Below are 26,083 nucleotides of genomic sequence, written 5' to 3'. Positions count from 1 at the left end.
TTTTTTATCTGAAGGATTTCAGGTACAGCAAAGGCTCTTTTTCTTATGTGTTATACCCATATCAAGCCTGTGATAACTACTGTCTTCCTTATCAGAGAAAGAGACCATCACGAAGGCTGGATAATCCTGTCAGGATTTACCAGGAGTGCTTTGCATAGTTTCTCAAAGATCCAGTAGAGCATGTAGTATAAAGCTCATTCTCCTGGGAAGCCAGGAAAGCCCTTCTTGCTTTCACTGAATGCTGTTTTGTTTTTGTTTTTTTCTTTGTATTAAGTGGTATTAATTTCATTACTTGGAAGTCACCGAACAGGACATTTATCATTTACACTGTTTATTAGCACACAGTTGTTATCCCTTGATGAATCTGTGTATGACTCCAATAGTTACTACCCAGAAACTTCATAGTTCAGGGTCAAGTAGAGCAAGTAGCACAGCTATCAGCATGAACCAATGTCTCTCCTTCACTGCCTGCACACTACCAGAATCTGAAGTGGTTATTGCCACTAACAAGATTTATGATGCATGATACATGATGGCAGCTGGGGCATTTGCTTAATTCTGACTACTGCTCAATGAAGGACATAGGATACAGGTGTTTGGCCCAACCAGTTCAACACTTGAACCTCCTCAGCACACCATTAATCAGACAGAAGAGGAGGGAACAAGTAGCAAAACTATGTGAGGATGAGAAAAGTATGACTACATGAAAATATGACTAATCTACACCCTCATTATCCAGCAGGGACTTGTACCTTCATGTCCACGTTATGGGTATGCCTGCACAGCACCATGAAGGACAGACATGCTAAAAACAAAAGGACATAGTGAAGCTCCTCTGCAGTTGTAAGTACTCACATACCATTTGAAATATGTGAGTTAGTTCATTCATAACCTAACCTTAATCAATTAATAGTAATAATAAAACCTCCGGCATTTCTGCATGACATTAAATGAGTCTGTTGTCCAAGAACGCAAAGAATTGTTACACCTGAACCAAAATGCTGCAAGGAGGTGTAAAAAAACATCTACACCTCTTTGTCTCTACAAAGATGATGATCTTAGGTTGCATTAGTATCTAATTTTATTGTGACAGTCATGTGCCCAGCATGTTTTCTTCATCCACAAAAACTCTGTACCCCTTGTTTATTAGTCCTGATGAAGCTGGCATTGCCTTAACCCACACAGACACACACCGTCCTTTCTGGTGTGAAAGCACCAGTTCAGGCTGACACAGATCATATGTTCCGGCCCTTAAATGAAATCAGAGTATATAATTGTATACCCAACAATATATGTGATGACCAGCATAACCTAAGAGAGTACTTTGCAAAGAAAAAGCTTACTGGGGTTTGTAGCTAATGATCTTTTGCCATGACAGCATCTATTTAAACAAAGGTGTTCTTACTCTAATTCTACCGGTTAATTGGAGAATTTGCCCCGTTTTCTTGAAGCATTCACCTCTTCCTTTGTAGTGGCTGGAAACTTTTTGTTCAAACAATTTCTGTGTGAGAAATGTCATTGAACTAAAGCTGTCTTATAACACCATTTTTGACACTGTTGTTCTAAGAAAAAGTTATATGCAATACTTTCAGACATTTGTTCAACTCATATGGTGTATGGATTTCAAACATTTAGAGGTAGGGCCCCATTTAATAGATTTGTCAGCATGCACTGGAGAGAAAAGATTTACTAGAAATGTTCCCACTTTTATTGCTTGGAGTGTGGCAGTGATACTTCACTATTATTCAGTAGTTCTTGCCTTTATTCAGGAATAATAAATTTGTGGGCCCTCTTTGTCTTTAGGAAATATGATTAATGGATTTCTTATAATAGATGTGAAAATGTCTGAGCAATCCACAGATTTAATTCCTGTTTATTTGCATTCAGGAGACTCTCCTGCAGCATGTGTATTGCTTTTTAGGCATCTCCAATAGCATATCCATGCACTCAAACCACTGAAGGCTTGGCTTGGATCTAATTTGTGCTAGAAAATCCCCATTGTGCACCATGACTTTTAAGTTTTTGAGCCTGTGTCTGCAAAACAGCTGGGCAGCCATAAAGAGGTTTAAGGGCTTTAGATTTAATACTGGACAATATGCCCCAGTGGACTTGGGAATAACAAACACCAAGCCAAATCAGCCCCATGGAGGCTTCTGCTGGCACTTGCTCTGAGGCCCCACACTCCAGGCTTTCTCTTATCTCCCACCCTATGTCCAGTAAGGCATTTGAGAAAGGGAATTCTTGCCATAGGAAACAACTTGGAAATATCATTTTACCTCCTCTGACACCTTCAGAAAAAAAAAGAAAAAAGAAAGAAAGAAAAAAAAAAAAAAGGATAAGTCTTTCCTAAATTTGGCACAAAGCCAAAGCCTTAGCCTTCTTGATGCCATCAGTGAGGGGAGAGGCAGGCAAAAGCTTGTGCTGATTGCAGAAGGTTAATCCCAAAGAGACTGTGAAAACATTTTTTTTCACACTGCTTTAAAATAAATTGTGTGGGCTTTAGAGATGCTAAAATGTTGTTTTGAAGTTTCAGGCTGCGTCTTAGAGCTTTAGTAAGACTGCTATGTAAAGTTGGAACTCCAGAAGTTACCCAACGTGAATGCACTAGATGTACAGAGGAAAATGAATATACTGTATGCATGAAGTGTGTCCTAACCCATTCAAAAGACTATCTGCTTTTATCAGTCGATTAGATCCAAGTAACCCAAAGAATCCTCTTATAAAAATGTGGATGGTCTCCTTGTAGAAACAATGTGGTTTGATATATTTCATCCACACGCACACACTTTTATCTACTGTATGGCTGAAGCATATATTTTATAACTCAAAGTGTGCGCACCCAGGTTTTTATCTAATAGTGTCTGGAAAAGCTACATTAAAAGTACCACAGGCTTCTTAAGTTCTGTTCAATGTTTCCCAATATCATGGGTAAAAAATGTTCCTGTCTGATACTGGAAGTGATCCCTATCAGTTCTACTTCATAAAACTCCTAGAGCTTTCATTTTCACACACCTTCACATCTTTCACAACCAGCGGTATTGATATGCCATATAACAGCCTATCTCTAGGATGACTGCAGTAAATAAGCAGTACTAAAAATATCACAAAGATTGATCCTGATTTTCTTGCCCAGTTATCTATAATCAAATGATTAGATAGTTCCCCTGGGCATAAACATGAACAGAAAAAAAAAAAAAAAAAGCCTTTGGGAAACAGCGCAGAACATTCTGGAGGAACACCAACTTTGGGAACAAACCTTAACCCAAATTTATACGCACTTAATTACTGTCTCATGTGTGCCAAGAATGCAAAACCAGAAGAAGCACCTGTGGTCATCTAGTCTGGTCATCAAGTACACCTCGGGTTGCCTGTGGCCAGTTTGTTGTGGTCTCAGCTGCTTTATTGCTACCTGAGTGGCTGAGCAGTGGATACTGATGCAGACCCCATTGGAACCATCGTGGACACTTTTGCAAGCTTATCCTTTAGTATAATGCAGCTTCGTTTTGCTCCAGATGAGCCAGTTTAACCTGTAGTAACAAATCCATATGTCCACGAGCCTTGATGTGACAGTTTATGCAAGCTGTTGTACCTGTGTGTAGCAGGGCTCTCTGTGCAGCTCTGATGCCCTCTTCTCACTGCCCACACATGCAAATAACTCCCAGAAACATAAAAGACTTAATAAATGGCTAGTTTAATAAGCCCCCAGTGCCCAGTAAGCTATAAAGAATAGCTTCTGCAACAATATTGTTACTCCTGGTGGATATAACCTGCCGTGTGAAAAAAGGACATTCAATCTTGTGTAGAGATTTTAAGTGATTGTGTGAGTGATGTGGATGTGATATCACGTACAAGTCTGTATTCACAATTTAGGTGTATATAAACATCTGTAGGAAATAAACACATAAATAAATAAAAGGCACCTCTGCTTGCTACTGTGAAGACTCCTTCTAGATTGGGACAGAACTAGGATAATTATGAGCATTTCTGTTTTCTCCTCCTGATTTGGCTTTTCAAATGTGTGATGAAATGCCTGAGCTACCTGAACAACCCTGTGTCTGGAGAGGAGAGCCTGGAAAGGAGCTCAGATCTGAGTTACTTCTAAGTGACCTCAGGAAACACTGAATACAAACTGGTTTCTCATAGCAGCTCTACTCACTCGCATGCAATAACAGATACATCCCCCTGAAAAAGTAAATGGATCACACTGAGCACCTGACTTCTACACCCCAAGAAAAAATACTCATTCTTTCCTTTTAACCAAATGCCCCCAAAACTAAGGTCTTGGTAGCAAAGACAACAGAATTCCTACCACGCACTTCTTCAAGACACAAAACTTCCCTAAGAAAACAGAGACAGAGGAACACTGGGCCTGGAGGACTGGAGTGTCGGTGTCGTATAGAGGGGTGACCAGCTTCTCGGGGAACAGGGACCCCTGTTATTTCTCTGAGGAGGGAGAATGCAACATCACTGCTTTAATAGAGCAGAGCATAAGATTCATAGAGTTAGGGCAAACCAGCAGAAGTGAAAACTGTGGAATTGCATCTTTGGTTAAAATATTGACAGTCTTGCTTTGGCTCATGCTCCCTTTATTAAGTATTGGCTTTCAGAAAGGAGATGTAGCAGTCTGATAACTTTGGTTTGGTAATATAACACACAGCACCAATAAAAAGGTGACGTGGGGGGAAGGACCCGTTCGCACGACGAAAGCATTCCCAGCTAATGAAAACTGTGACAGAGTCATTACCACCATAGGGGCTCTGATTACATCTGTTGATACAAGATTGATTTTTCTTGGCCCACGGTCAGCTGCCATCTCTGCAAACAGCTTGCAGCGATACAGCCCACAGGGGGTTATTTTAGAGCCACTGACCTAGGCGGCACTGTTTGGTTTACTGTTTTCTTGTGAATGCTCCCAGACATTTTGGTGCCTGCATAAGTATGGGGCTAGCCAACAGCAGGCAATGCAGGTCATAAAACACTGTAACAGAAGATTTCCATTTCAGCTGTGACTGTCCGGCATTCAGGGCAGCTGCCTCTGGAGCATTTTAGTTAAGGGTGTTTATGATTCAGGAGAAAACTCCAGCCCGTACAGTAGCTGCAGCTTTTATCTCTTTGGCTTTCATCTCCTATATATTCTCTTAAATATAATTAAACCTGTCACATCATTTTCTCCTTTCTCACTTTCTCCCTGAAACAAAATGCTAATGCACAAATTGGGAACTTTAAACAAAGACAGTTCCAAGAAGCAATAAAATAAATTTGTGACATTTCAGCTCCATCTCGGACATCATTTCCCAGCAAACACAGTGAACTCCATCCAGGCCATCTCCTTAACCAGAATTTTTTATTTCACTTTTCCTAGCACAGTGTATTTTACTGCAATTTCTCTTAATGCCTGACACTGCTAAGCTCAAATTGGGAGTGTGAGCGCTAATATCCTCCTTCTCCTAACACAGCATTAAATGGTTTTGACAATGCTGGCATCCAACCAAAGCACAGCTCTCGCTGACAGACTGCACAAACTCCATCTTGTGGTTTGACCCATTGATTAAACTCATCAACAGATCTGTAAGGAAACACCAAATTCATTAAACAACAATGCTGGACGTTATTCCAAAGTTTTAACATAGGTTGAGGAGAGCAGGGCTGACCTTGGCCCCTTAAAGAACCGCATCCAAGCTCAGTGGCTGAGGAGATACTAAGTACACAATACCCTAGTGACCCATGTTTTTTTTTTTTTCCTTATCACATATGGAGTTTTGCACAAACAAAAGAAACAAAAGCCAGGCTACTTTTCAAAGCTGTTTTACACTGTCCTTAACCTGAATGAATCCCACAGAACTTTTGTATCTCCACCAAGGATTCCCCTTATAGCTACTTACTGGTAATAAGATCTTTCCTAGCACTTCTAATTGCAACTTCCCATTACATTCCAAATATTTGTGGGCTTATCCTCGCAATACTTCCTCCCACCCCATAGCAGCAAAAGTATTACCATCTTACAGATGAAGTCCTGAGGCATAAAATGATTACACGATTTACCCACTGCTGCAACAGAATTTTGAAGCACAGCCAATTTTTATCCCACACTGAAAGACCACTTTTATACTGATGCTAGGATCCTATGCGAGGAAAAGAAAAATTAAAATAGCATGTTAGAAAAGACATCTGGTATGACTGGCTCAACTGAACCTAACGGCTCACATGAAAGACTAATAAATTACATAGAAGAATGATGAATTATATGAAAGAACGGTGAAACCACTGAGTGTACTGTGCTGAGTTTCATTAAAAGTGCACTTGCTTTAGAGTAACAGATGACTCAGAAAGACAGAAGCTTGGCTGCTTATGGTTTACATTGTAACAGATAAATCACAAAATGGGGTACTCACAGAATCACAGAATGGATAAGATCAGAAGGGGCTGCGCTTTATCCTGGTGCACCTTATGTTTCTGCAGAGTTTCTCTAAAAACTACCTGAGCAGGGTGTGGACAAGTTGCTAGCCCTGTTCAAGTGACCTGAGCCAGGTGAGGATAGCAAGGATGTGTTAGATTTGCTGTGCCTGGGCAGTTTTGGTGTGGTTGCATTAGTTCTGGTGCTTCCTGGACGCACTGGGGCAACAGCACACGTGCAAAATCTTTGCCATGATTCTGAACGCAGCTATTAAAATCAGTCAAATGTCAAGTCTAGAAATTAGTCTAGAATTAATTTATCCATGAGAATATTATGAAATGATCCATTTGGGTTTATGAATACTTACAAGAAAGAAAAAAATACAGGACATCAGATATTTCTTTGAGCTAATACAAGAAAACATTGCAAAATGCTGCCAGTGGATGGAAACAGAAGCTACATCAATTTCAGTGATTTTAATTGATGTGATTTTTTCACCTTTAATGGAGGTCTCATGGTTTAGGGATTTTGCCTAAGTCTCCAACTTCTGCAATTATTTCATTACTAGCATCTCTAAAAAAAGAAAATAATAATAATAAAAAAAATCTATCCCACAATGGCTGCACACACACACACAAAATAACCTGAATACTGAAGTCTTTACTACCAGAAAAAGAATAAAAATATACCCATACCTTTTTATGCACGATACTGGCAATGAGGGGAGTAAGTTGGAAATGAATCACACAACTGTTGTGTGAACATGGGAGCTACATGGGAACAGCTTACACAGATGAACTGCTCCGTTAACTTGGAGTCTAGTTTGCATGGGTACCTGTAATAGGAAAAATGCTAACCCAAAGTTTTGGACATGCAGACTTTAGAGATTCATTGGCCTGTTGTACAAAAACTTGAATTAAATGCTTGTCATGATTTTTCCTCAGTGTAAGAACATATCTATATTATACATTTAACTTTATATACTTTCTACATATACACAAATGCCAGCTCCACGTCCCACTCACAACGCGTCTCGGAGAGACCCTGTCTGCCTCACACTGCACATACCCCACAATATGTGGCTGGTATGTGTTCTCTGAGGACTTGCCATCTTTCTCTCAGCCACAGATCTTTGATGCAGTTACTTAATAAAAGATTTTTTTTAATTAAAAAAAAAATAAAAAAACAAAACTAGATGCCCAGAATGAAAGGAGAAATAAACAAAGCCAAAGCCCAGCATCACTGAGGATGTGTGACTACTCCAAGTCAGTGTTTTACAGACAAACGAAGGCTAGACAAGTGAGCACAGCAACAGTCTTAAAGACAGCACATTCTCTTTTTGGAAAAAAAGAAAAAAAAAAAAAAAAAAAAAAGGACACAAAATCCAGCCCTGTTAGCATATGTTGTATAAGGTTTTTGTTTTTTTTTGTCGTGTCAGACATTATCTGATGTAACAAGTTTTGTCAGCAGCGTGATGTGACAGCACAACACGGTGTGACAGAACCTCAAAGGAGGTGATTGTTTCAGGTGTATTTTGTTTAGAAATACAATCTTTTCACTGGTTCTCTTCTTTGAAATAGTGCCAGGCTGGAGCAGACTCACACTGCTGGAAGACACAGATATTTTTGCCATGCTGACAAGATGTTCCTTCTAGACACGCTCTGCAAAGCATGCAGGATTGTCACATGTGTCTCATTAAATGAACTGACATTCTGAGGTAGCTGCACAGGTTATTATTTATAGAGCCCTACTCTTACAGGTATATATACATCAGATGGTGCCAAATGCTATGCAGGATTATTCATACTTTTCAGAGCTGTAAATCTGGGCACGGAGTGTAGTCATTTTGGAGAGAGAACTGAAAGGGTGAAGTATAGTGAATGGATAAAAAAGGACGTGAACTATTTGTGACTGACATCTTAAGGCTCTGTTTTTCAGATCACTGTCCATTTGTTACAACCTTAAATTCTCTTATTTGTCCTATCTACACTGCAGCCTTCTTGCCTCATGTCCTTGTATTGTACTTGGTCTACGGCTGACATCTTGCTCCATGCCAGAAAAAAACGATCAAGTATTTACCAAGGACTCATTTGAGGAGAGAAAGCAAGAGTCATGTTTAGTTCATTATTCTCTCAGTAAAGCCTTCAGGGCAAGATGCAGAAATAGAGGATAAGGTTAAAATTATATAGAAGGTTAAAATGATATGGACTTCTTTTTTTGGGGGGGGGGATTCCTATTAATTGGTGCAGTTTGCATAACAGTCAATATGTTACACTAAAGCATAAAAATAAAACAGCACAAATTGCATGTGATGGAAGGGGTCTTAGAAAGCCACTGAGATTTGTACAATACAGGGTGCCCAAAAGATAAGAGAGGAGGCCAGGGACCTAAAACAATACATGTGCTTTGCTTCAGCTCAGTTCTTCTGTCTTTGCATACTTGTCTCTTCACTAAATTCTGGTGTGGTTTACTCCATGTCCTTATTTCTAAATATAGAAATAACTAAATGAAATAAATCTTTTGTTTCCTGCTGCCCTTCAAAGCCCTGAGCATCCTCAACACCCACTGGAGCCAAGGAAACCTTTCAAGAGCCGTTCCCTGTACAGTAGCAGTTATTGATGTAAATTGCATTGATAGTGCAGAGAAAGTCCAAAGGGGAATTTGGACTTTTGTCTTCATTGTGCAGCCAGTGCTGTACCAGCTACAGCATAAAAGCAGCCATGCCAGATCCTTAATTACATTCAGTGACTTTTTCTCAAAGGCCTTGACAAACAACTATACGCCTTATTTGTCAAGAGAGATATGATTGTTAGCAAGTCAGATCCATAATTTTTTATGAGCTTGACATGTTGTTTCTGCTTTCACTGATTAATGAGATAGTGCCCCTTATAGTAGGTCACAAATTAGATTCTGTAAAAGAGGACATTACAGGTTTACAGCTTTCGGGGGGGGGAAAAAAAAAAAAAAAAAGCAAGTGAGTGGAGCATACAATGGGTATTGACCAGCTTCCTTCGGGACTCCCTTACTACAGCACCAGTGAACAAATGATCATCCCTCAAAAATGACTGATACTGTGATCTACAAGGCAGATACATTCAGGGTCTTTTCATCAGGGAGAGTTTATTGCTACTGAACCTTGAATAGAAACTGAAGAGGGGTTTGGTACACAACCCCCTGAGCTGGCTCTCAGGTGCCTCTTCATCACTTCCAAGATGGGATCACTTCAATGCATTAGTTGGAGCATAACAAGATGCAGAGCCTCTTGAAACGACCTCCATTACACAGCGTCCACAGCTATGGACAAGTGATATGATATGGTGGTTCAATATGCTTTCTTTTTAATACCTGTTTAGATTATTTATTTTATGTACATTCAATCTAATGGGCAAGTACTTTCAAAAGTAAACAAATTAACCAACTCTTGAAAAACCTATACAAAACATGATTCTGCAATCTGCTTTTAGTGCATTAATCAAGTACCAGAGTAAGCAAATATTGATGTCTATTTTAATCTTGTAAACTGTCCGCAAATAAAGACATACAGTTTCAAACACAGGTCTTCCGTATCTGGCCCTAGGTCCATGCTTAATTGTAAAGTAGGGAAACATGAGCTCAAGACTGTACTTCTTAATCACCTGAACTACAAAGCTGAAAACATACATCAATAATAGTTTGCAATTAAAGGTAGCATCACTGAGGAGAGAGCAATGCTTCAGAGCAGACAAAAACAGGAGGGAAAAAGCAAAATGCCAAAAGCAGCCTCCTGACCTTTGTACTGCTTTTGTGCATCCTGCCTGAGCGCATTTCTAGGTAGGCTGGCAATGACTGCAATGGTCTTAAGGGCAAAACTGCTAACTGTAGGGTGTTCAACAAACCATGCAAGCCAATCTGAAACCCGAGCTCTACACTGTTAGCAAAATTAACTACAATAAGTAATTACAAAGAATGTGCTGTAGGCAGAAAAACATCAACCTCTACCATGGCAGGAATAGAATACTTTAAAATATCCTGATCCCATCTAAAGGAAGGCAGTGAAAAAAATGGTGCCTATTCTCACATTGGGTGTAGGTGGCAAGGTGTTGGCAGCCCCCGCCCCTCGCTATCTGTCAAGGAGGGGAGAGCTAGAGGAGATGGGAGTGAAGAAGTGAAGTTGAGCCTAGGAAAAAGTGAGCAGGGGGAGGTATTGTTTTAATTTTGTCTTCGTTTCTCACCCTCTAAGTCTATATTTATTGACAATAAATGAATCTTCTCCAATTCGAGTCTTTTTTTTTTTTCCCCGTGATGGTAATCGGTAAGTGTCTCCTTGTCTCTACCTCAACCCATGAGCGTTTTCATCCTATCTTCTCAGCATGTCCTATAGAGCAGGAGTAGAAACAGAGCAGCTGGGTGGGTGTCTGGCTGCTGGCCAAGGTTAACTCATCACAAGTGAATATTGAAACGGTTGTATCCAAGAAAGAATAATGATCAAGTGAGAGCCCAGAAACCCAGCTGATGCTACCAGCACCTGCAAATGCATGAAGTTTTCTAACTTTCTTAGTAAGCCACACAGCTGGAAAAGCAGTTCTGGCTGGGTTTTGAGGATACAGCCAAACCAGACCATACATACCTTTTCACCTCCCAAGAAACAAAACTTTAAACTGAGTTGAAACATGTCTTATTTCCTAAAAGAAACTAACAATTTGTGGAGAATACCAATTATCATGTTGGTTACAGATACCTCTTGAATTGCAACACATAGAACAGACACGCTCTTCTCTTTTCTGCTCAGGACATTGTTTGGTATTCACACGGTTGAACCACTCATATGCATGACATGATTTGTTACCTTATTGAAGGTTTAAACAGAATTTACAACCCTACAAACACCTGCTTTATCTAACTCCCAATCAATAAGTGGCAAATGGTGACTTGTAATGTTTACTTAAAATAATTTGACTTAAATACCTGTTACCCTATTGTGAAGGTCAAGAACTAGATGCATAAATCTTCTACGGACAGAGGGTGCATGTGCAAAACACCAAGATGCAATGGAACTAAAGGAAATAAATTCGCAGTGCAATAATGAGAGATTATACAGTTGAAACCAGTATGATTGATGAGTTTTATCAGGGAAAAATTGCAAAAGCTCTCCGCTTTCTTTTAGAAAAGGATTATGGGTATCAAAACCTCAGAATTTATTATTCTGATAGATATCATACGGGAGGTATTTCAAGCATCTTTTATCATAGTGTGGAGAGCCTTTGAATCAGGACAATATGCATTTCAAACAGTCAATATTCATTTAGTTTTTCTTCATTAGAAGAAAGCCAAATGTACACAAATATAAAACACCAGAACAGCAGTACTGGACACGAGTACAAATTAAACACATTCTCCTTTTTCATATGCTTCATCCAGGTGAGGATAAAGAACCTTCAATCAATCTAACTTTCCATATTTTTGTACTATGAGGTCCCAAATCAAGGAATGATTTATCACAGAGCACTTCTTTTCTGCAGAAAACAATATATATGGTTGTCTTGCCAGGCGATGTTTGTTTTCCTGTCGAGTTTGCCACAAGGCCATAACAGGAACTGTCTTCGTAGTCCGTGCCAGAAGGATGCCTTTTTCTACCAGACTCGTGCAAACTAAAACCTTCCTGAATCTTACTTCAGAGCTGCTGTGTTCCCTCACTGCTGTAACTTCTGCTGGTACAGACTCTGTCCCATAGTGCTGCTGACCAGTGTTGCTTTTGCATTTGCGTGCAAGAGCAAGGCCAAAGAGTCATCTTCCACATACAAAAATTTTAATCATTTCAGGAAACGTGGGTTCCTGAGTGTGGGGAAGGGGAGCAAGAGGGCAAAGCTGCCTGCACAGCCCCTTGAATAAATTAGAAGAGCCTCAGGGCTCCTAGAGGCAGTTCAAGCAGCAGGAGCTACCCACACGCTGCCCCTTGCACCAAAGGCCCATAGAAGTCAGAGCTCAGGACATCTTTCTCTCTGGATTGAACAGCATTACAATGCCAACACAAGACATGCATTTCAGAACTGTTCTCTAATTGCACTGCGTCTGGCTCCTGAGTGCCTTCCTTACACTCTGCAGACAAACTGATTTACTTTGAAAAAGCATGCAAAAGGCACGCCTCATTAGAGGCTCAATTCTGCAGCATGCTCAGGGCCTCGGTGTCTCAGAGCAGGTACTCAGCTGCCTGCAAAACTTCCCTCAGTGATGCTGTGTGCCAGCCAAAGACATCAGCGTCATTACGCTCTGTGCAAAGTGCACTTGTTGTAATCAAGAGCGAACCAAAGCTCTGTGCTGCAAATTGGCAACTCTTTCACCTGCAAACTGTAAACAGAGGCTGTGCAAACTGCGAGCCATGCAATTCAGGCTTTCTGAAGTCCCTAACAACAACAACAACAAAAAATCCTTGTTCCAAAAATAACACAACATGCAAAGCAGCTGACAGAAACAAGGACAGCGAAAATAGGAAATCAGGTTTTTGAGAATGTCAAGGCAGCTTCCCCATCAGCTCTGCATCTGTGTATTTCACAGTGTTGAAATTTACTGTGAACAGCTGAATTTCCAGATTCTCCTTCATGATTTATTTCTAACCAAGCATTCTTGTAAGGATTTCTGATCATCAGTTTACCCTTTAATAAGGTATGTTGTTTGGGAACTGTACCTACTCAACTGTGCTTCTCTCGCCTGCGATACTGTGCACAGCATTATTACCCATCAACAGGGATCACCACGCAGTGACAGAGAAAACAGCAAGGCAGCAGAAATCAAGAAAAAGATTTAACGTAGGTAGATCTGAAGGGTGAAAGGTTGCATCTTCTCTCCAATATTTCCAGGCTGTTGTTTTAAAACACATGTAGCTTGTTCGCGAGATGTCAGTTTTGATTCTGGCTTGTTTTAATGATTGTCAACTATACCGAGTATTTTTTAAGCAGAAAGCAAAAGACGGTGATCATTAGTGCCTTGCTTACTGGCACTGGAGGTCATTAAATAATTATCATTTTCCAGTCTGCAGAGCCGCAGCACTGACATCTCTGTTATTCTACGTACAGTAACAGAATCCCAGTAAAGTGTTCAGTTCGTGTAATACTTAATGAGTTTGTAGCTTTCCCACATCTGCTCTACTGATAATATGCACATTAGTTGCTATCGCTATATCATGCTTAGATAGGATGGCTACTTTCCAAAAGAGCATCGGTTTGTTAATTGGCAGTGCCTTCCAAACACAGAAGTTTACTTGAATCTTGTTTTGCAGGTGAGTCTGCCCCTTTGTAAGAGAAGAGTCATAAGCCAGAATGAAATAAAAAATGAGTCAAATATTTGCCCTGGATTCATATTTGTATTGTTCTTTAAATATCTTTGTGGTTTTCCCAGTTTTCTCTTTCCTGATATTACTATTTATTATTCTGTAATCTTTACATTATTTAAGGATGATATATTAATATTTTAGGCCCCTATTCTCTACATATTTCCGTCTAACGTGAGTCTAAGATGATTCCTTGTGGACTGTGCCATTATTTTCACCATAGGAAGATATGAAGCTGAAATTTCCAAAAGAAAGTGATGGTACTTGGTTTCTACATGCTACAGATGCTAAATGGGACGCAACCTATGTTGGATACTCTTTGGAGTTGCAGCATCTAAGATTTAACAGCAAGGTTGTTATCCTCATTTAATTAGCAAAATGACTTTAAATTTCATTCCAGTTTCTTCACCTGTTTGTTCCAAAGGCAATTCAATGGAAATTAATTTGAAAGTGATAGAAGGTAAGGTGCTGTTTTCCAGCTGCATCTGATTGCAATGCAATCTCCTTTCTTTTTTTAAGAAGGAAATGTTAACTGCCTGTGTCTGTATGTGCATACCTTATCCCGACCTAACTGGAAGAAGCAGCTCTGCCATTGCTTTTCCAGAAATGAGCATTGGAGTTAACGTATGCCCTGCTCCATGGCTGCCTGCTCACCACCTCACACAGTTTTGCAGGAAGGGAACACTCCCCTTCCCTTCCCGTCCTGCACGGGGAAGCCCACAGCAGCTCTCACCGGCTGCATTAGGTTGACAAACAGCACAAGCATTAATTACTGTCTACATCCATTTGTGTGCTAAATCTAGCCGCTCTCTGTCTTAGGAGAAAATTGCATAAGAAATCAATAAGCTCAGGGAAAATGGCTATAAAAATACAGTTCTTTAAGTGGAAGGAAAGTAAATTGCCCATGCTGCTCAGGTAGTTTTGGATTTGTTGCCTGTTTCCATATGAGAGATTTCTTTCCCAATAACTTAAGTCTCAGAAATTATTGTTAGTCAGTGTAAGCTTAAAAGTCTGACGCATTAATCTTTATATATGTTCCCTTCTATTGCTTCTTACTTTATTTATGGAAATCATTTTGCTGGAGTAATACCATAAGCTATACAACTTGTTTTCATGAGGAACTGAAGTTTTAAAAAATGGCTCAAAATAAAACTAGACATGAAATATAATTTGAAAAGCACCACATAACAATTACAAATATTTATTACTTACAGTAAATATTGCCCCGCTTTCTATGTAGGTGAAGCTTTTTAATACCGCTACAAGCCACTATTTATACATCTTCTTTGTCATTTAGGAGTTTAAAACCTCTCAAGTGCCTCCTCCACACCTGGAGAATTCACAGGCCACCTGTATCTTTTAACACATCACCCATCTAAGTAACAGATTTATTTCTCTGAAAATGAACTCAGACTACAGGTGAGAGCTTTGCCCACAGCATAGATAGCGGTATTATTTTTGGATAGACACACACACACACACACAAATCTGTTTGTTACAAAATTCAAGTAACTAAATCTCACCTGAATGGCAGCAAAATATAATACAAAAGGTCACTATTTATGTTCTGTATCTCACCAGCAATTCTCAAACTGGTTGGATTCTTTACTACTCACAGTCTATTCTTGGCTCTTATAAAATGGAGCCAGTTGTTTCAAAGAAAACCATCGGAGGAAAAAGTACTGTAACTGATCTGCATCTGGAGCTAGGTGTGCAAAGAGCCATCCTTATGCACTGCTGTTGCACCTCCAGGTATAATCAGAGGTCCCCTATCAGGTAAGCCTCCCTCTAAGCTGCCCTCCTTATCTGTCATCCTGTGAAGGGTCTCCAAGGCTGCTGTTCTGTCCCCACCCATATTGCTAGCAATCACACGGGGTAACTTACTGTAACAGTACAATACGGACACCATTTTTATCTCTAAGTGGTGTTTTACGCACAATGTATGATGTCAAGAATTTATCAGGGTATTCAGGACTGAAATACTCTAATAGGAAGAGAAAAATTTTGATCCATTGGATTTACAAATGCTGAAGGACTTTTGCATCTACTTGTCTTTGGAACACAAAAACCACCATCAGCCACCTCTTATGTGGATATTCATAGAATCATTAATGTTGGAAAAGCCCTCCAAGATCATCTGCTCCAACCATCCCCTACTACCAATGTCACCCATCAAACCATGCCCCTAAGCACCACATCCAACCTTTCCTTAAACACCCCCAGGGACGGTGACTCCACCACCTCCCTGGGCAGCCCACCCCAGTGCCTGACTGCTCTTTCTGAGAAGAAATTTCTCCTCATTTCCAACCTGAACCTCCCTTGGCACAATTTGAGGCCATTCCCTCTGGTCCTATCACGAATTACCTGTGAGAATAGGCTGACCCCCAGCTCCCCACAACTTCCTTTCAGGTAGCTGCAGAGAGCAATGTGGTCTCCCCTGAGCCTCCTCTTCTCCAGACTACACAACCCCAGTGCCCTCAGCTGTTCCTCAGAGGACTTGTGCTCCAGGCCCTTCGCAAGCTTTGTAGAGATCCTTTCCCTCAGATCCTTTTCCTCTGCACAGCTTTCCAGCCACTCTGCCCAAAGCCTGTAGCACTGCATGGGGTTGTTGTGATCAAAGTGCAGGCCCCAGCTCTTAGCCATGTTGAACCTCATCCCATTGCCCTCTGTCCATCGACCCATCCTGTCCAGGTCCCTCTGCAGGGCCTTCCTACCCTCTGGCAGATCAACATTTTCCCCCAACTTGGTGTTGTCTACAAACTTATTGAGGGTGCATTCAATTTCCTCATCCAAATCATCAATAAAGGTATTAAAGAGTATGTGCCCAAGTCAAGAACAAATGTAAATCTCTAAAAGATCTGCATTATAAATAACACTCCCTGATCCCTGACTAACCACAGTAAAATGGCAGATGTTAATCCTAGAATCAGTTTGCGAGGCAGCTAATACAAATATTTAGTTAGTGAAACATAGCAAAACCTGCATTTTCTGATTTTCTTTTGAAAGAAATGGAAAAAAAAAAAAAAAAGAAAAAAGAAAAAAAAAAAGACAGATGAATAAAGCATTTAAGTTGTTGTAAAAGTAGCTCAAATCTGATCCATACCCAGCACTTAGGAATAGGTTTAGAAACAGCCCCGCTTTGTATTTTTCATTAGCAATTTGAGCTTTGCAGTGATTGATCAGAAACCAGAATCTAAATATGCTCATTTCAGTGTCAAGATAGCAGCATTAACATCCTAATTAATTAGCTTACAAAACACTGGGTAAACAGCTCAGAATACTTTTAAGCCTCTTTGCAAATTGGTTTGTAATTTCAGTATCAATAAATTAATAGGGCCTTTTATTCTTCTTTGGCCTTGCAGAATATTTTACAATAGCATGCCTCTTCTTCACTTCAAAGGTTAACATTTATTATCATGTGTATTATATAAGACCAGTGGCACAAGTTTATGTCATGAAATGGTTTGTGCTAAACATCATCTAGTTCCCCCAGGGAAGATGTGGAAAGTCCATTTAAGTGGTTTTAAGAGCAGGTTATACAAAGATCAGTCAGGAATGGCTAGCACAACACCTTTGCAGGAGCTGAACTCAGTATCTCTCTGTCGTTAGCCCACAGACTAATGGCTTAAGATCAGTAGAAATTGCCTATAAAATACTAATAATAATTTATAAAAATACAAGCAAGTTAATAAATGATTCCCTGTTACATGAGCAACAATACTTTAAATCAAATGAAACAAAACTAAGAAATGTATACTCAAATTCCAGTTAGCCTTCCAGCTTGAGCCTGTAGAAGCTCTCCAGATGAATATGTTGCAATTTTAGGGTTAAACCAGGAATTTCCATACTCCTGTATCAGAACTGTGAAGATGAAGCACACCACTCCAGCTGGTACGAAGAGATAGCTTTCAAATTCCAGTGCTGGAATATGCATTGGAGTTGTAGGGGTAAGAGTTTGTATTTTAATAAGAAGGGGAAAACTGAGTGCTAAATATTTCCCACAGCACATGGCTGATCTTTGCAGACACTCACCTTGCCAAAGACACACACACACAAAAAAAAAAAAAGCAATGGAGTAACTACCTGGGTTGAACAAATGCACATTGTCTGATCTGAGGCATTTTAATGTAAATTTCCCAACAAGGATTGCAATCCTGTAGCTGGACTAACCCTTACCTGTGCCATGTTTACTGCCTGCTGTATCTCCCCCAAACCTGGTGCACTCCTTCTCCACCACTCCTAGTGCACTTCCTACCAACGCTGGTCCCCTTCTCCATGCTGAGCATCCAGCAGACCCTGCCTAGTGGCACGTGTCCAAGGAGGAAACCAGCCTATTTTCTCCAGGTACTTTGTGTATTGTCCCAGGGACACAACATACAAGAGCTTGCAAACTACCTAACAGACATTTAGGACATACATGCTTTCACACAATTCTGAATGGTCAATTCTGAATGACCACAGACCCACAAAAATAATAATAACAATAATACATAAATAAAAATAATAAATAATAATAATAAAAAGAAGCTGGTCAAGTGGTTGCAGTGCCATGAATTGCTGTGAAATAGAATATTGCCTATTGCAGACCTGTGTTCCTTCTGATACTCCTCCTGACTTCTCCAAAAGGATTGGATGCTTAAAATTATTTTCTGGATATTATTTGTCTTTGTTCATTATTCAGTATTGCATGCTATCAAATTTGAAACAGTTGTGGTTTTGTTTGTACATCTCCTTGCATGATAGGGCGTCATGAGGACCAATTCCTACAAGCTACAGTCACGTAAACAGTATTTAATGACTGGAACAGTTTGTGCTCATCTTTGTAGTGCATTTGGGCTATACAAACATTTTTACAAATGCCTGGCAGCTGGCAAAATAGTGGTAAATAATGAATAATACAACTTAGTTAATAACAGAAAACCAAACACACTGGTTTTATTACAAATCAGCTGTTAGTACTTGCAAAAGCAGTATCTTTCCCCATATTGCTAATTACTTCAAAACATCAAAGGCTTTGAGCACTCTAAATTTCATAGCTTAATTACTCAAATAGAGATTTGCATTTCAGGTAGAAAGACCCACTGGAATTAGACCACTGATATCACTTTATTTTTGACACCTAATTACAAATAAGTACGTTAGGTCAGATGACTGGTTGCATCCAAGATCTGCTGACATGGCAGAAGTGCAGTAAAATAAGGGCAAAGTCAGCTTAAAGCCATTTTTGAGAACTCCAACAGCTTGGCATAATTTAGAGTTCTAAATATGCCTGCAATAATCTTCTGGAAGCAATTATTCTAAGCAAAGATGCTGGCATTTCAGCAGCACCCAAGCCACTCCATCTTCTCACCAGGCACTTTTACACCCTCTGAATGGAGGCTGTCCCACTGCCAAAGTGCCCTGCCTACATGGTGCATGGATGAGAGCTCTGCAAGCACAATCTTCTACCTGATAAGGAAACAAGAATCGGACAAGAACTTTGGGGTCGTTTTGATCAGGAAATCATGGTACAACAGTGAGCTGGGTTAAACCATCTTTCCCAGCTTACAGTTGTCCATTGTTGATGGGGGTAGTTGGCATAGTCCCCTAGCTAAGAAGAGATGGTTCCAAAGGTAAACTTCAGTCAAATTGCATTTAAATACTGAGCCCACCAACTGTGCCTAGAGGCACTGCTTCTTAAGGATTAGTTACATTTTCATTTGCATACTGCAAATTGACAGCCGGCATCCACAGCATGCAAAGTTGCTTCATCTTCCTCTTTAGATGGCAGAACTGAGAGCCAGTGGTTAAGCAATGGAAGTTCATTCAAAAGTAACATCTGTTTGCACTTCAAACCTCCAGTCACACTGTGGTGTTTGCTTTTCATCAACAATTTAGCTGTGAAGAGCAGGGGCATTTTGTATAATACTTAAGAATTTGCTCATGTAAAATACAGGAGCATTACTTGTAAGATTTTGAAGACAAACCTCATATCAAATCCCATTTTCTAAATTCTCATTTGTATTTAAAGTGTATACGTCTAATATACTTCCTCTTCTTGTCTCTTTCTGAGCTTTTGTTAGTCAGACAGCATGTGCTGTTTTGCACATGAAAAGCGTGTTTCTGCAAAACTAGTCTTCTTCAGTTCTTTTGGCTTGTGCTGATCCACGGTACAATGGTTTCATTGACTCTACTACACGGTGCTACAGCACCGACCAAATTATCTGTTTTCATGTGATAACTAGATACTAGAGATTCTGTTTGCTGACTAAAAGACAACTTTTGAGAGCGTCTCTGGATAACACACGTGCAAGTCCCTATGGTCTAAGCTACAGAGACTGATGTAGTGGCAGAGAGTTTAAAGGAGCTGTGAAAATTTCATCAGTTTTGCATCTAGAGAGCAACTTCTCATTTTCACAGGGAATACTGAGATTAGAGCAGTAGAAATGCCCAAAGTACAGTGGAGGTGAGAGGGCTTCACAGGAAATTTATACCTGTAACCTACAGGGCTGATCTGCATGATCCACCACACAGCTTTGCCGATATTCTTTGAAGTCCTTCTTAAGGGAAGTGCTGAAGTAAGGAAGGGCAAAACTATAAAAGAAGAAAATAAATTTTGAATGCTAACTATTTTTAAACGTTCTTCGGGCTTCAACCAAGATTTCCAAAGGTGACCAGTGAATTTATATTTCTCATTGGCAATACAGCAAAAGGCTCTGATCTTCAGAAAAGTGCTGAACCACCCAGAATATTTAATATACTACTGTACACCCTTGGAAAACCAGGCCACTCTCTGCACAAATGTGAAAAACTTAAAAATATTAATTTCATTTGAGTTTTACATCTTTTTTTTCCCCATTAAAACTTCTTTATTTTGTCACAGACAGCATAACAAACACTTAATTCCTACTATAAATACAATAATAATAAAAAAAAAATGTGTATTTTGCCCTGAAGACCCATGCTTAGAGGGTTCTATAGCATGCAGGTATTCTCTGTCTTACGATTTCTATATAGGTGTGGGGCTTGGGGTATTAGGCTTTTGTTGGTTTGTTTTCTTCTGAGACTGCATCTTCAAAAACTAGCTAAGAAGAACTCAGAAGCGATAGAAAACATCTCACTCCTGAGCAAATTATGCAAGTTTAAGGATATTAAGTTCAGAGTTCAGAGCAAGAAGAAGAGGTTAGATATACCCCTGTGCTTCCTTTCCTCTTCCTAAGTGAATAAATAAATTAATTAAAAGATTAATCAAATTTGCAGTTCACAGTCACTGCAATTAAAAAAAAATAAAATCTATTTATATTGTTGAATGATGATGTGTCAGGGAAGCAAACAGACCCAGACAAGAGTCTACAGGCACGAAACAATTTTTCAAAGAAGGGGCACGTAATGTCCTTCTCTTCTGACTGTTCCACATTGCCTTCCCAGAGGAGGATCTCAGCCCAGCAACTGGTGCTTAATTAGGTTTCATTTTTGCTTTGCTCTTGCAGTTCACCTTTAAAAGTTGAGAGACATTTCATCAGGTAGGCCAGGAGGTGCTGGAAACTGTGCTCTATGCAGTCTGCTGCAGACCCTTCCACAGAGTCAGCAGTTGTGCAGCTCTTTCTCTCCACCCCAGTGCCCCTGGGGATTTCTCAAGGACAGGCAGTCTATTTTTTTCCTTTACAGTGTCCATATCCACCCTAATTACTTTGAACCAGGCTATAAGGATTAACCAGATCCCTTCGGTAAGAGGCTTTGCAGAAGGAGTGACCTCCCACCCTCCCAAATTGCGTGTGTGTAAGCTCAGCTGAAGCTATCTGGAGAAGTGAACATGTACACCTGCATTCAGAAATGCCACAGAAGACTACTGTAATGTTTTCCCTTTAATCTCTAGAAAGCAGACACTGAATTTTTCCCTTGCACAATGTTTACACCAGTATAAATACCACTAAAGTTAAAAAAATAAAAATAAAAATCCAACATCCATAGGCCTAGCAGGAGAAAATGGGTCCCTGAATGTTCCTTATGTGGGTTTCAAGGTTTTTATGTGCTGCTTGTGATACTCAAAATTATGCTGCCTCCTCATTTCCATATCCAGGTTACCATTTTTAACATGGTGCTATTAATCATCTAAACACTATTGACTTTTTTTCCTGTTGCAATCAATGATTTTAGCCCATCTTCTGGAAGTTTTGACTGCTTTTATAAGAGGGATACGCTGCTGTGACAGAAACCAGATTTCTTGCATTAGGATACCAAAATGTGAATGCAGATGAATGGGAAGCTCCAGGGCTGAAAAGATTTCCAGTGACAATGCTCTGGGAAGCTTGATAAAGCTGCGTGTGAGGTGGTTGTTGGAAGCTGATAAGGACTGAAACTAGAGACAAAAAAGCATAAAGTGGGATTGTTAAACAGAACATACACGAAGTTCACAGAAAAAGGTAAAGCTTGAGAGGACATCAAACCGTGGCCCTGAAGTGAGTTCAGACTGCTGTATTCCATCATAATTTCTACTTAATGCTAAGATCAATGGAATTTCACTTTGGCTGTTTCAGAAGTTTCTTGTAAGAAAAATGCTGACTTCTCACTCTGCAGCTGATTTCACTGTCCTGGCTGTTCTGCAGAATAAATTTCCTGGGGACAGATTCCACTTCCCATAACCAGTCAGGATAACTTCAGGCTCCAGCAAAAAAATAATCCTCGGTTGACGCTGGTGCCTTTCAGAGCACATTGTAGCTCACGGGATCCTACCTGTGAGCCAGTATCTTCAGAAATTTTTCTCCTGCTTTTAATAATCCCTATTCTGAATTGCCAGTTTTACTTATCATCCCCCTCTTGCCTCCTTCCCCCCCCCCCCCCCCCCCCCAAAAAAAAGCAATTTCTCCTTCTTTTTATTGTTTTTGAAGCTTCTACTTCTAACAGTGCCACCGTTATTAAACAAGTCTTCCTTACACTTTTTAGTAAAGGTACCTATTTTACAGGGATATGCTTCCTACCCACTTTTCATTAAATAATGCTTGAATCAAAGTCTACTGAAGACAGAAAAGCTCTCTTTGACAAAGAACATAAAAATTTTATTACGACAAAATATTGCACACACTACAAATTTGCACTGTATTTCCCAGTGCTCTTCTTTTACCCCTGCCACAGTGGACTTCAGCCACATCTGTATGTTATAGCAGACATAACTGCACACGAGTTTATCTCCATTTTAGCTGTCCTCTCCTGAGTTTCATCTAATCTGTTAATTTCAGTTTTGTGATGAGAAGCCCCAAACTGCATACATTTCTGACTGCATTCTTACCGAGGATGCAGAAAAGCTGTTACTCAAAAAGAACAAAAAGTGATTTATTCCAGTCACTCATTCTTATCCTTAGCAGGCCAGGCTAAGCTGCACTAGGGACATTCACTTGTGTAGAAGGCTTAGCCAAATGTGGAAACTCATATACCATATTACGCCTGTATCATCGATATTACTCCCTAATACACTAAGGATGGCAGAGTTAGAGAAATGTAATTTCTTTATAAGACACCTCATTCTTTTTTATATCTATCTTTGTGTTACTTTTGCAACATAACTGTGGAGTCTTTTAACCCTTTCACATAGTGTGCCTCCCATTGCATACACCACACACGTCACTATTTCTTCTAAACCAACAACACTGAAGGAATGAGCGATGCAGATGACTACTGCTGAATACTATTTCTCTTTAAGCACCCTAAACCAGCCAGACACCCATGCCCACTTGCAAAGCACTACATCTACCCAGTGGTGCATCCTTACAGCCTCTCTCCCAGTTGCTGCCACACCAACATGCCACCAATGTGCCACCTAAAAGTGATGAAGCTGTATTTGTGCTATTGTACAGAGACAATGTTCAGAAAGCAGAGCGCAGTGCTGACCAACCATCCCATCAAGAACCAGTGCCTGGGATTCTTGGGACACAGCACAGCCAACGTTTGCCATGAATGAGGGAGCAAACCACTCTGGAGCAGGTAATGACACCTGGTTTGGATGACATAATGCTTTTCATCCAAGTGATCCGAAGCATTTTGGAAGCTAAGTACAAGCATTAGCTCACCAGGTCAACATTAACAAGTCATTTAAGGCTGTAAAGTTATATTGTCAATAGATCTTGACAGAGGGGGTTAGAGAATTACTGAAACTGCCCACATCCAATGAAATGGGATGCAGTTAGCAGAAAAATTATTGAGAAATATGTGACCAGAATCTGAACCTAAACAGCTATAATTTTGAAGAAGAATTCAAAAAATTACATACCCTCTGCTCTCCCAAAGATGAAATTTTACGATGCTGGACAAGAACTTCAAATGATAAATCCATGATAGCAGGCTACAGCATTGACAGGGGATGACACACAGCAGTGTGAAATCCGAGCAATACACTTATTTACTTATTTATTTAGTCTTCAGAAATACCATCTGTATCTATGCCCTGGCAGATTCTTACCAGGTAAAAAGCTTTTACATGTTGTAACTTAGGTGTTGTAACAACTTTTCAGGATGTTTGCAGTTACCTCTGTCACAATATGTTACTACCATTTGTCACCATCAAGACAGAATAACAGAGAAATGTAGAAATGTTGAAGAGAGCTTATAAAATTTTGGTGAAATTGGACCATGCTATCCCCAAGGTACAAGCCACCCTGGAGTTAATAACACTGGATTTTGCCTTTAGCAAAAAATTAAAAAAAATAAAAATTAAAAAAAAAAAAAATCATAACCTTGTGCTCCGTTCCCTTTGCTTGATTTTAGATTTGATTACATTTTAAATGTACACCTATAATTTGCAGTCTAAGTATAAACTACCATGTTGCATATATCCTTATTTATGCTGCAATGTAATAAAAAGCTGTTGTCTGACACAGCTGATTGAAATCAAATAAACCATAAATTTAAAATGTTTGTATTTATTGTGACAGTTAAGGTGTTTGTATTATGCAGCAGAAATAACAGAAATCATAAATGACACTTGAAAAGCCATGATACTTTTAACCATGGAAAGCATCTGATCCATAAAAGAATAAAACTCCACTATTTAAATATGGAATTTCTAATGGTCTTGTTTCCAAAAATCTAGCTTTGGTTTCACTGAAGTCAAATGTCTATTGGCTTTAATGGCTCCTTGATTCGGGACTTCCTGGGGTATTTGAAGAGCTAAAAAATATAAATACAGGCACTTGAAAGGCTGAAAAACAGATTATGTCTCCCCACTTATTTTCTGCTGCTTGTCACACCCACCTCAATTTTTTCCTGTTATTATGGAATAGGTTTCACATATGGATCAAACAAGTGCTATGATACACATACATTATGCTATACAAATTGTACTCCTTCCTATCACAGTCTCAACCCTAAATTAATACCAGGGCAGGGCAGGAGGCAGGAACACAAGAAGACTTACTACTCCTGAAATTTATATTTTTATGTCTAATGTTTTATGTTGAAAGATTTCTTGAGAAGGTGCCCCACATGGAATATGCTTTTATTTTCATCATAAATCTAGCCCTGAAATTAACATTTGTTTCAATCCACGGACCATCAAAGGGGAAAGACAATGCCTCCACAGACAACTGCACTCTCCAAGATGTGAAATTCAGCAAACACTTATACCCCTGAAGCTACTGAGCTGTTCAAGCTAACCCCAGCCCTCCAGATATCCAGGCAACCATACCAGAGCCTGAGAAAACAAGTTCATCTCTTCTGATCCCAGGCTTTGCTGCAAATTCAAGGGTCTATACAACACAGTATGACTTCATGCTCTTGAACCTGTTGATTTCCTCCATGTAAGGTTCCCCTAGTCCTGACTACTCAGACCCAGGAAAAGACCACAGTGCTCTAGCTTCTAGGGCACTTATGCCTGTCAGTGCTAATCAGGAGTAAAATCTTAAATGTGAATTTAAGATCAGGTGTGAATTTGATATCAGGTCCCTTAAGAGGCAGAAATCACTTCGGGATATTTCTCTCCCTGGTCAATTAAATAAAACAAATCAGCTTTAGAAGATACTCTGCATCTCCCCTCTGAAAGCCTAACTCTCATTCATACCTAAAATTGCACAGTAACCAATGTAATCAACATGAGATACCTGCATCCCACTAAAAGCCTTCTTTCTGTCTCTTCAAAAAGCCAAACACTTTTTAGCTTACTGGCGTATTCATTATAATAATTAACCAAACCAGTATCTAAAGTGCAGTTCAAGTTGTTGACACAGGCTTGTAAGAAATAGTGAAAAGAGAAGCCACAGGAAGAAGTGTCTTCTTCTATAATAAGGTGAAAATGAAAGATGTACAACAACCTGGTGTATTTCCAAGTCTTTGGGGGATTGATTGGAAGGCCACCCACTCTAATGATTTCCTGCTGCATTTCCATAAAAAGGAGTTTCCTCCTTATTCATTTGCATCTT

General features: G+C 39.7%; 2 long non-coding RNA genes across 3 annotated transcripts in view; one reads left to right on the top strand and one right to left on the bottom strand.

Moving 5' to 3' along the window:
• LOC140002325 (uncharacterized) overlaps positions 1 to 24,479 on the top strand; it is a 28,271-nt gene extending 3,792 nt beyond the window's left edge. Inside the window, exons 3-4 of the long non-coding RNA XR_011808685.1 lie at positions 740 to 843; positions 23,528 to 24,479. This is a non-coding gene — a long non-coding RNA (uncharacterized lncRNA). The remainder of the gene's footprint in view (positions 1 to 739; positions 844 to 23,527) is intronic.
• Positions 1 to 26,083, bottom strand: part of LOC110353574 (uncharacterized) — a 164,140-nt gene that overhangs the window by 30,212 nt on the left and 107,845 nt on the right. The window lies entirely within an intron of this gene.

The sequence above is a fragment of the Anas platyrhynchos genome, chromosome 4 (genome assembly GCF_047663525.1).
Source record: "Anas platyrhynchos isolate ZD024472 breed Pekin duck chromosome 4, IASCAAS_PekinDuck_T2T, whole genome shotgun sequence".
Taxonomy (NCBI): Eukaryota; Metazoa; Chordata; class Aves; order Anseriformes; family Anatidae; genus Anas; species Anas platyrhynchos.
Note: the sequence above shows the minus strand (reverse complement) of the source record. Positions and strands in the feature narration are given on the sequence as shown.